Consider the following 11,744-nt stretch of genomic DNA (forward strand, 5'->3'; position numbering starts at 1 on the left):
GTCGTGTGCTACAAATGGCTTTTCAGTAGCTGTAAAGTACTAAATGTCCGGTTGATCGTGTTGTGTCACCCCTGACCCTTCCAGAACACCTCACGGAAAAGGAGCAGGTATGCCAAAAGGGCATGCACATTCCTTCTGAGGAGTTGAGGGCTTGGGAAGGATTTAGAAGGAGTGAATTCGATGAGGATTTTACATTTTGAAAGCATTTTCTGTCCAAAGTTCTGGAACACTTCAGCGGCCTCTCCTTGCTGGTTCTCAAAATCCTTCCCTTCCTCCTCATCTTGTCTTTTATCTCTGCTTCCTTCTGTTAGTCCAGATCCTACCTCAAATTTATTTATTCAAAAAAGAAAAAAAACGTAATCTTTTTATCTAATAGTGAGTTTATGAACCTTTTTTTCTTCCAGGTGAGTACACCTATGCTGTCACAAAACTTCTTCATTCTTTCTTTCCTCTTACATTATGAAAATGCTCTTAAATGCCTTATTATTAGCAATCTTCTACCAGTAAAAGTCTTGCTTTTTTATTGTAAGATGTGTCTTAATAGTATTGTAACCTCTGGCTCCCTGTTCCTTCCTGTGACTGCACGTGTCCTTTGGCTGCTTTGTGTTTTGGGAGGCCCTACCACTGAAGTCACACATGTCCCTGCCCCTGTCGCCTTCCTGAACCACCAGGCTCTTCCTTAGCGTTCTGCTGCGCCAAGCTGGAGATCCTACCTGCAAGCTGTGGGCAGGAATCACCTGTTTCTCCTCTCTTTGTTCCTCCCACACTTCAGCCTCATCCTGGGTTGTTCTTGCTTTTTCCTGACTGCTTTGTTTGTATTGTGCCAAAGCAACAGCACTGAAGCATGTGGGCACTAATGTGTTACAGGCAGTGACTCTGTCATCAAGAATCTTATCTCTTCCTAAAACAACAGGACAGTCCCCCTTCCAAACTTTTCAAGCACTCTGTAGTCCATCACCTTCCTTCTGCCTCTAAAGACCACTGGGGTTTGTTCTCTGTGTAGAAGGTATGCTTGGGGAGGTTTCCTTCAAAAGCTGTGAAATGCTTCTTACATCCACAGAGTGTACATTTAAATTGTTTGGTTTGCATAGGGCAGAAATGCAGCTGCAGATTACTGCAGCCCAAGCTCATAAAGGGAACTGGGAATAGAGCCTCAGACACTCGGAGCCAGGTCTGTTAGTCCCCTGTCTTAAAGAGGAGGACATCCTCCTTTTTACTGTGGCAGGACAGGCTCAGTCCAACTGTAATGAAGAAGGAATAGACCAAAGTGTAACAATGGGAGAGGGCAGCTTAACAAATCATTGTGCCAAATGAAGACATGGAGCAATTAGTCTCTGCTGTCTTCGTTGTCTTAACACTAAGGAGGGACAGAAAAGTTTCTGTTAGAAATCATTCTTCTGTGTATTTGAATTTTAGACAGAAGTGAGCCAGATTTCTAAGGTGAAAATATAATGGTTGAATAACTAGTGAACTAATGACTCTGCAAGAATCGAGCTGCTGAAAAGATGAGCAGGGAAGAAAGGGACTTCTAGCTGGATTACCTTAACTCTTCCACTTCTAGTTTCTTGCTTTCTGCATGTGTGTGAATCAGCTGTCCTTTAAAATGCTGTTCTTGAAGGGATTGTGCCCCTTCAGTCAACCTGTGAGAACTGAGGAACACATGAGCCTCCTACAGAAGTCTTCCAGGAAGAGCAAATAAGGTTACATGTACTGAGTCTTTTGAAAAGTTGCAGGAGAGTCTGTTTTTAAGTCATCTTCCTATGTTGCAACAGATTTTTGGGATTTTTGCTTTCCCAGTCTTATCCTTTTCAAGGTCACCTGTCAAGAATATTGGAGTGTGTTCTCTCCCATCTAGTTTCCTACATACTTCTCTGGAGTCATTCTTTGACTTGCTTCACAAAGATTTGCATTGCATCTGGTAAGGTGAGTAGACCTTTCAGAGGGTTCTTTTAGGAGATAAGAACCTAAAAGATATTTTAGGAAGCGTGCACAGTTCAAGTCTCCCTGTTCAGGTGAACTTGTTCATCTCATCTGACTGAAAATTTGTATCCATGCTATTTGTTCTGCTTGGGGAATCTACAAGTACTCCCCATAAATCAAATTAATCTCGTGCGGCACTTGTCTTACAGTAAATGTTTCATGTATCCTGCTAGATGTAAAATAAGTCACTTTTAAGCAAAACATCACTGATAGGATTTCTGACACAATAGCACAGAAACTTCCGAGCACATCCATTTTATAAGCCAGTGTTGAGCTTTAGTCCGTGTTTGTTCACTTTAGAGAAATGATCTTCAATGCCAGTTTTATATGTTAATGTTCAAAATGGGGTTAGCTAGGATTCAGAAGTTTAGCAGTTTGATAGATGACTGTCTCAATTGCATTTTAAAAAGATGTGAGCTCAGTTACCAGTTAAATTTGGCATTGCCCTGGTAAATTGTGGCTTTTAGCACAAGCACAAATGTAGAATAAAAAGTGCTTGAATTACAGGGCTTGAACACTGCTTAGAAATTCCAGTGCTGATGAACCAGTAGGTAGTTTTCCTGTAGCCTTATGATGAGGCTATAACCAACTTCATTAAAGGTTTTACTGCTTTAATAATTCAAATTGTGGGTCTCTTTTCAAAGACTCATCAGTAGCTCCATTAACTTCTGCATCTGTTGTGTCTTCATGGTTGCTCCTTTGCTGTCTGCTGGCCCAAGATGCACCTCTTGCAGTGTTTCTTCACTGTTGAAGGAGGAGGGTAGAGCAGAGGTAATTGCAGTCTTTGTGTGAGCATGTTCTGGTACTGATTCCTGGTCAGGATGATGTAGAGGTGATGCTTGTCTGTCCTGGAAAGGCACCAACCAGAATACTGTTTGAATGAGTCTCAGCAAGACGAAGCCAGTTATTTAATTATCTTGAGAGTATATGAAGGAAAAAATTAGTAAATTTAACCTCTTAATAGAGAACCCTGTGTCCCTGCAACGGGCTTCCTGAAGTTGGCAGGATCACAAGGTGACTTGGGCTGGAGGAGACCTCAGGAGGTCCCTGTCCAGCCTCCTGCTCACAGCAGGGACAGCTCTGGGGTCAGACCAAGTGCCCAGAGCTTGAAAACCTCCAGGGATGGAGACATCTTAGCCTTTTGGGGCAGCCCATGCTACTGCTTGAATGTTCTCGTGGTGGAAAAGATTTTCTGTACATCCAGTCTGAACCTCTCCTTTTTTAACTTTTGCCCATTCTCTTGTCCTCCCACCACACGAAGAACCTGGATTCATCTTCTCAATCCCCTCCCTGGAGGCATGTGGTAGCTGTGGGTGCCCTGGAGCCTTCCCTACCTCAGGCTGACCAAACCTGGCTCCCACAGCCTCTCCTCCAGTCCCAAATGCAAGTGCTCCAGCCCTGACTGCCCTGGAAGCCTTGCTCCAGCTGTTCCACGGCTTTCTTGATTTGTCTTGGTATCCAAACAAAACCAGTCAGTCTTGGAAAGTATTCCCTCCAGCTTTTTTGTTTTCTGAAATGATTAATGCTACTTTCATACACTGTTTATTCCCGAATTTTAGACAGGGGAGGTGTAGTGGGGCCAGCTTTGGCACCTCATAACACGATGTTTTCTTTGGGGGAACCTTTGGAACCTCATAACATGATATTTTCTTTGGGGGAACATAAAGTCTCCTGTGTAGTTTTGTCTCTTGTTTTCTCTATACAAGATGTCTCATTTGATAACTAGAATTTCTGCCAATATTTGATATGAGCAACACTTCTTATTCTTCTTTGAGGGTGAGGGTAATGATTTAAAAAGGCAAAGATTGATGATGGCTGCTATTTACTTAGGATCAACCAGCTTTTTGTGATGACCTATGAAGTAAAAAGACTCACAATAAAAAAAGTGTCAAGCAATTCCCCACTGAGCTTTCTGCTGAAGGAGATCATTCTTGCTGAGAGCCCCAAGACATACACCATACTCCTAAGGTATCTGGGCAGCTATTACTTGCTCCCTTTTTCCTATCATGGGCATCCGAATTATTGAGCGTCCTCCTGCCACCCGGGGTCAATCTGTGCCGAAGTCTGGGTGTACCTGTGATAATTTTTTGTTTTTCAAACCTAAATTCTTAAGGAAACAAGGCTTGTTCAAATGTGCTGAAGTTGGTTGATGCCATTATAACTTCGTGAAAGTTAGCTGGTACGGTGATCATGTTTGGGTGATCCAAATGAGTGTGCCTGTTGCAAGAGAAGCAGGCAGTGCCCTGCTGGGGTAAAGCAGCACTTCCAGAACTTTCTCTCAGCTGTGGTGTGCTTGTTTCTGTGCTGGGGTTTGAGCGTGCTCCTCTGTAGGGAGGTAACAGCAGGGATGGGAGTGCCTGTGCAGGTTAGCAGGTGCTGGGCACGTTTTCCTGCTGGAGGGAAGGTGAATGTGTGCCAGAGAGAAGAGGGCTGCAGTAACCAGAGAACCTGGCTTGCTTAGCACTTGGCAAAAGCTTGGCCATACAGACCAAGGGTGGGTTTTAAACTTGAACAGGTCTTGATGGAAGTTTCTCACTCTCCCTCACCCTCAGCTCTGATTTGATGGCATAAGTTTATAACCAAGTGTAAAGTAAGCTGAACTGGGGAACCACACTAAGTTAAAACTGCTTTAGTTTTGTTTTCTACCCACGGGGTTTGGTCCGAGTTGGTTTCTTGATCCCATTCATCGTGTTAGTACAGATGTGCTGACAAAAAGGGTGAAGTGGTGTGCAACAGAATTGGAGTGCTAATGGTTAAGAGCAGGGTGGGACTGCTGCTTGGAGTGATAGTGCTCGTTATCATTAAAGTGCTCACTGACCCAGAGCCCTAGTAAATAGTGTCCTGTTTCCTAGAATATGGCTGTAGCTATATGTAGAATATCATCCTCATAGAATGTACCTGGTATCACTGTCAACAAACTGTACCCCTCTTTCCAGTCTGCCTGAGAGTCTCACCTTGCTGCAGAACACAGCTTATTGTGGATGCTGTTACTGCACTTTCTTTGTGCTCTGGTATGAGGTTACTTGCACAACAGTGTTCCAGTGACCTAGAAGTGCAGGTTAGTGTAAGTAAAGTTACAGCTGTATTTATTTATTTATTTATTTATTTATTTTTGATGGCAGGGATGATTCCTGTAGCAATTAGTTTTTGTTCTAACCTGCATATTCCTATGTAGTTTGATCTTTATCGGAAAAGAGAAAGTTCTGTTGTGGCAGTAAAACCAGATGATGCTTGTCTGAAGTGTTGTTGAGGGAGTGCACCAAAGCATTTTGAGAAGGCTGCCCCCATCCCTGAGTATAGGGGGTTGGAGGGTTTTTTGTCCTCAGTTTCTTCATTTTAGTGCATGGTATGAAGGTACATTTTCTTGGTGAATTAGGTCCTTTTATTTAAGTATTCAGTGTTAAGTATACTGTGATATCCTGGCTACTTGTAAAATCTGCTTCTTCTGTCCTAGGAAGTCCTAACACGTAACCATAGCTTGATCCAGTGAGATGATTTTTGTCTCTAAATAAACTGATCTGGGCAGTGAATTCTATCACAAACTTTTAACTTAAGCAATTTAAAGCTCTGTTTAAATCAATCTATATGGAAACTGAAGCTGCCCTGCTTTTTAGTTTGCCACACTGACTGTTGTGGGCATTTTAAGATATCTTGGTGCTTCCTACTGGAGAAAGAAAGGTTGGGTTGATGGGAGAAGACAGTGACTTGATGGATAAATGCCTTGGCATCTTCCCTGCCCTGCTCAACCAGGAAAAATGAGTATAGAAGAGGAGTAATTGCAGTTCAAGTGCATGGTGGCTGGGGACGGAAGAGAGGATAATTTGCTGTAGGATTTGATTTTGTTGGATGAAGAGCTGCTGGGGGTTGTAGAGGTTTAAGGGCTCTTCATCACTGCTGTTAGATCTTCACAACAGCAGCAGAGATGCACTCGGAGGAATGGGCTGGTAGAAGAGCAGTTAAAGAGTGCAGCTATAATTTGTAAGGAGCATATGTGGGAGGACATTAGTTGTTGCTTTCATTACTTTGAACTTGAGGATTGTCCTCATCTTACTGGAAAAACTGCACAGCTGCTGTCAGGCAGGAGGGGAATAAACGCACAGATTTTTTTCTTGATATCATTAGCAGAGATGCATACTTTGGTCCTGTACTTTTTAATGTATTAAGAGGGAGGTCATAGATTTCAGTGGTGTTTGGGAAAACATAGGTTATCCTGTGCTCAGGGAGGGATATGGTATCTTATTGTTCCATCTTACTGCTGTGGACCGAATAGAGGAATAACGAATTGTTTGTTGTGAAGTGACATGAGGACTCTGGGCCATCATTTCTTGTGATTCCATACAAGATGGAGGACTGGTGGCTTTGTTTGTGTGTGCCTGCTGAGCACTTGTGTTGTTACACTGGACAAGGTATTGCAGGAAGCATTACAGCTGTACTGGAGTCATCACCAGCTGCCACTTGTGCAGCCCTGCTCCGAGTCCTGCCTTTGGGCCATGTTTCTAGACTTGTCTGCCCACTGCTGCTCTTCCCATTTGAATGTAAGACGAATTTTTGATTGTAAACTTGGGGACTTCCCAGGTGACCAAATGAGGGAGAAATGGCTTAAACAGTGTTCTGAAGCTGAGTATTTAAAGTCCTCTGAGTTAAATCAGCACTTGTTCAGATCAATGTAATGTTGTCAGTTGGGGTGGAATAAACTTTTTTGAGTAACATTAGGCCTTCTTTCTCTCCTTCCTGTATTCCAGTAGGACTTTTCTTGGATTATTCACATTGTCATCTACACTCAAGGGATTATCATAAGGAACCAGAAGGCTGAGGAGTCTCTGAATCTCTTGGGATTGTTACAGAGCTGAATGTCGCTGATGGGACTCAAATCAGAGATACCCTTGAGGTACTTAGGAGTCCTGCTAGAGTTAATATTCTCTTCCACCTTCAGGGAAAAGGAAGATAGTGTTTCTAAAAGTACTTATGATGTCCATAATACATCAGCAGTCTATTTCTCATCTTTTAATTTCATTGGTTTTGGTGCTGAAAGTGTCCTCTAGTGCTCAGCCTGATTGAACAGTTCTCTGCTTCGTCTAATGGTGGTATGCATAAAGCTGATTTTTATTTTATTTCCTCCTGTCCTCTCCTCTGAAGCATTATCTGTTTTGAGTCTGTGGGCCCTGCTTGTGGTACAGCTGAATTATCTCAGAGCTACTCTCTATCTGTTAGAAAATGAGAAATTAATTCTGAGTGTGGAACCTTTAAGACTGATTCTGCCAAAGTAGTGTGGGGAATATTTCTTGAACTACGTAAAGGAACCTCCGGCAGGGATTAGACTTTTTGTTTGTAAAACTGTAAAACAGACCTTTTGGGCATCAAACGTCTTTATTTCAGACTGCGGTGTTTCATGATGCCTTGATTTAATGAGGCCTTGAGAGTAGTTTGTATTTGATCAGGCTACAGCAAAGGACAGTTTGTTGGAGCCAGCCTGTTCTGGGCCTCCTGGACCCCCTGATAGTCTGTGCTGTGTTATTTACCACATCTTAACTTCTCTACACGTGAAGAATAAATGAATTTTTGATAAATCTGTTGGGAAGACCATTTTCTCCCTTTGTTTTATGATAGTCCTGTAAATTGTGCTACTGTCTGTTGCCGTGAAATTCTGGTATTTGATTTGCCGTATCCTGTGTTGGTCTCGCCATGATGTGAAGAAAGCATGTGGATATTGCTGTGTGTCAAACAGCTGTGACTGTGATAATCTTTTTTTAGCCCAAACAACCTTTGACAGCTTTGGTTCCTGGCAATACTGGTTTTGGCAGGGCCTTTAGGTATTTGTGCTCTTAATTCAAGGTACACTTGAGCTGTTACGAGGGGTCTTTAGGGCAGATTTTCCAAACTAGCCTAAAATGACTGAAAGTGGAAATTGTAATCCTCTGTACCTATGGAGAGGGAGAGAAGGAAGGATGGGACGAGACTTCTGGCTGTTGAAGTTGTCTGTCTTGAAGTAGTGCAAATACTTGTCGATGACAATGCCATGACCAAACTTCTGAGCAGAGAGACTTGATCGAGCCAGATATTCCCAGGAAAAAGCCAATCTATTGGTAAGAATAGTGTCCAAAGGATTTAAGCCACATTTATAAGTATTAAAGAAAGATCCAGACCCACCAAAAGTGTATAAAACCGTGAAAACTGTAGCAGCTCTTTAGAGCTCAAACATGCTGCTTCAGCTACTAGTAAAAGAAAGGAAATATTATTTCAATTTTAAGAAAAAGGTGAGATTTCTAAATTAATGATTGTAAATTAAATTATTAAAATATGCAGAGTAAACTTGCAATAAAAATCTAGATTGTGTTTCAGTTTGTCTTAATACAGATAGGTGTAATGTTGAACATATATGTGAAATCTTTAACTAGAAAAAAAGTGATAAAATCCTTAATATGCGTTGTCAACATGCATTTGAATTATTGCAGCAGGCCTTAATTTAGGAGCATATCACATAGATTATGCCAAGGCATGAACATCTGGCAGGTTTTCCACCCAGCTTGAACACACCCTGATTATTTAGAGATTTATTTTGTTTTGAGGTAAACGGTAGGAGATAAATGGGGCTCGGGGCAAAGACAGCTGTAGGGGTTGAGGCTTGCTCTGACTTCAGCTGAAGTGCTCGTTTTCTGGTTTTGATATCAAAGACTAAAATAATCTCTAACTCTTGAAAGTACCAAGAAAAATATTTCCAGTGTGTTTCTAATGAAGATATCAAGTGCTTGGTGATGCTGCTTGTGCAACTACAGACAATTTTGGTAGCTTCCATCATAGGTGGCCAGTCAGAAGTCAGTACTAAAAAAAGTGCTGGGTCTGCCTGTAACATTGCATTACGTGGTCAGAATTTGGGGATACTTATTCAAGATCAGTTAAAATTCTGTACTTTTTGATTGAAGATGGTTACAAAAATGTATCTTCTGTCCTGTATAACAGATTCAGGTAATAATTCTTTGAGAACTGCTATGCTGGAGCATTAGGTGATGTGGGTCAAGAGTGTTTTGTCTTCAGGAAGGACAGATCCAAAAGATAAGAAGATCTTTGGGCCTTTAGGGACTCAGCTGCAGGAGACTTTTTGTGTATAATTGGAAATGCCGTTGAACATACGGATTTCAGATTTCGGTATTAAAGCAGCACGATTCACCTGGTTTCCCTGCTTTATTGTCAAATGCTGAAGCACAGTGCCAAAATTACTCTATTTTCAAACTTCTTTGGGACACGCTGGTATACTACACGAAACAAGTGACGATGAAGTCCAATCTATAGTGGTTGCAAAGTGGAATGCCGGGGCTGTGTTGGCTTGTGCAGCCTGAGTAACACACAAGCGTTGAGTTAATAACTGGTAACTGTGTAGTCACATGGCATATCTTTTGATGGCATTGTCTCTTCTTGCATAATATGCCTCAAAGATTCAGAAAATGTCTTCTCTGAGTGAGGACAGTCCCTACCCTTCCCCACCTTCCAAAAGAAGCAGTGAGTTGAGCAAGGCTGCTGGTGTTTGCTGCGGGATTTGGTAGGAAGAAGGAGCTGGATTGGGTGAACCCAAGGCACATGGCAATTCCCAAAGGTAAGACATAATGCCATGTGGGAATGGTTTAGCAGAGTGTCTGGGATGTTGCTTTGGGCTATGGAGGTTGATGCCTTAGGTTTTAACTTTTATATTTTTCAAATCCTGTATTGCCTAGTGTGTAACTGAAGTTTCATGTGGCCTGTTAACTACTGTTCTCTCATGCTGGTTAGACAGAACAAAGCCTCTCTAGGTTTGCTTTTCAAGGACACCTTGTGTAAACTAAAGTGGGAGGGGGGAAGGGGGGGGCAAACTTGGGGTAATTACATAATTAACTGAAATTATAATTGGAGAATTAACCCTGATGTGCGAATGGACCAAACTTAAAAAAGTGTGAAGAACCCGTGACCCAGTGTCCATCTTGGGTGTAGCCTTTTGACTGCCCGGAGCATACCTTTGAAGGTCCTTCAAATAAATACCTCCTTTTATTCTCTTTTTTTTTTTGTCTAGCCTCTATTTTTAGATGCCTTGATGCCTTGGCCACCCCAAGGCATCAAGGTGACTTAGTTGGACTTCAAAAACAAGCAACTAAATGTTTGTCAGCAATAACATCAGGCTGATGGAATGGGCTACATAACCTTTTGAGGTCCTTTCTAGCCTTACGATTTGATCTTCAGGTGGGATGTGTTAATCCGTTGCTACGGAACCTTGTCCTCAGCCATTCCAGAAGGTAGTGAGGGTGTAATGAGGTCTGGTCTGACTGCTGAAAGGGAGACTGCGGTCTAGAAAACTGCATTCACATTATTCTTTTCTACAGTTTATGTTTAGTAAAGGTCTGCTAAATCCCCAAATTTTTCCATGTATGATTCAAGCAGACACTGATTTGTAGTCAGCTGAACATCGTGTACTTTTCTGACACAGAACTAGAAAGGACTCTGTCTTTAGATACTGAGATTGAAATTTGAAATCAAATTGGTTTTTTGTTTTTATAAAAATATTTAGGCCTCACAAGCAGATTTAACCTTGGAAGTTACAAATTTGCTCAGATGCTTCCTCCTAACCAATCTATTATTTTTTAAAACGGGAAGGGAGGTTACTGGTTAACTGGGAGTACCTGGGAGTGCTCAGTGGGACAATGGTGGCAGTGGATCTGTTCAGAGGCAGTTTGGGCCTGCTGGAACAGAGCTACACAGGTCAGCTGGACTTGGGCCAGGAAGCTGCATCTCTTCAGCCAGGCTGGATTTCCTCCAAAACCGTTGGTGTTTGACGGGGCTCAAAAGCTTCAAGCTGTACCTTTCCCAGAGAGGACAGTTTCTGCAGCAGTGTATCCATCTGCTTCCCTTCTTCTGTACTAATAACATTTTCTAGATCTGGGCTGGTTGGATTGGTCATAGGTTTCTCCTTCCCCTGAACACAGAACAGAGTAACTTCCCATATTCCAGGAGTACCATGTGTTTTGGTGGTGGACTCAGGTATTGTAGCTAACAGCCCATCTGGATGAGCCACTCCTGAACTGAGGAGAACCAACAGCAGAGGACTGCAGGAGAGTTGTGTGTTGCTAAGCCAGAAATTATTAGAATATTCTCTAGTTGAAAAGTAAGTTTATCTCAGAACGGCATTGCCTGTGTGTTTCTGATAGAGAATGGGGAGCAGCTAATAAGACTTCTGTAAACGATTGGCAGTGATGCACTGAGTACCCATTTAATTATCATAAATTGAGGATATAATTCTCCCTGACTGGTATTCAGCCTTCTGCTGATACTGTGCTTTCAGTGTGTGGTTTGCATTTAATTTCAAGATGGAGAATTGAAAATAATTTCTAAGATGCAGCTTGCAATTAGGATCATACCCAGCTGTAATCTGAGTGTTTTTATCAAAGCTTGTCTGTACCATGTGGTGTCCTTTCAAACCTCTTAATTATCTGTCTTGGTTTGAAAGACAGGTGTCTGCTAAGGAAGGCAGAGGCTCCCTTGGAATGGCAGATGCAACCCCCCTTCCCTCCGAGTTATTATAATTTTGAAATCAAGGGACTTTTAGGCAAAGATGTGGGAAACAGGAGTAACAGTTCTTTACTATTATATATCTGTATGTGTATAAACAGTCAAACAAACAACAGTAACTATGGCAGTAACAGCAAACAATCACAAACTCAGTCCCAGCCTTCTCGGCTGTCAGGCCCTTTCCCCTCGGGTGCAGTTCCGCTCGCAGCCGGCAGGGGCGCTGGCGGCTCCCGGTG

This window comes from Corvus brachyrhynchos, unplaced genomic scaffold, assembly GCF_000691975.1.
Source record: "Corvus brachyrhynchos isolate BGI_N302 unplaced genomic scaffold, ASM69197v1 scaffold155, whole genome shotgun sequence".
NCBI classification, from domain to species: Eukaryota; Metazoa; Chordata; class Aves; order Passeriformes; family Corvidae; genus Corvus; species Corvus brachyrhynchos.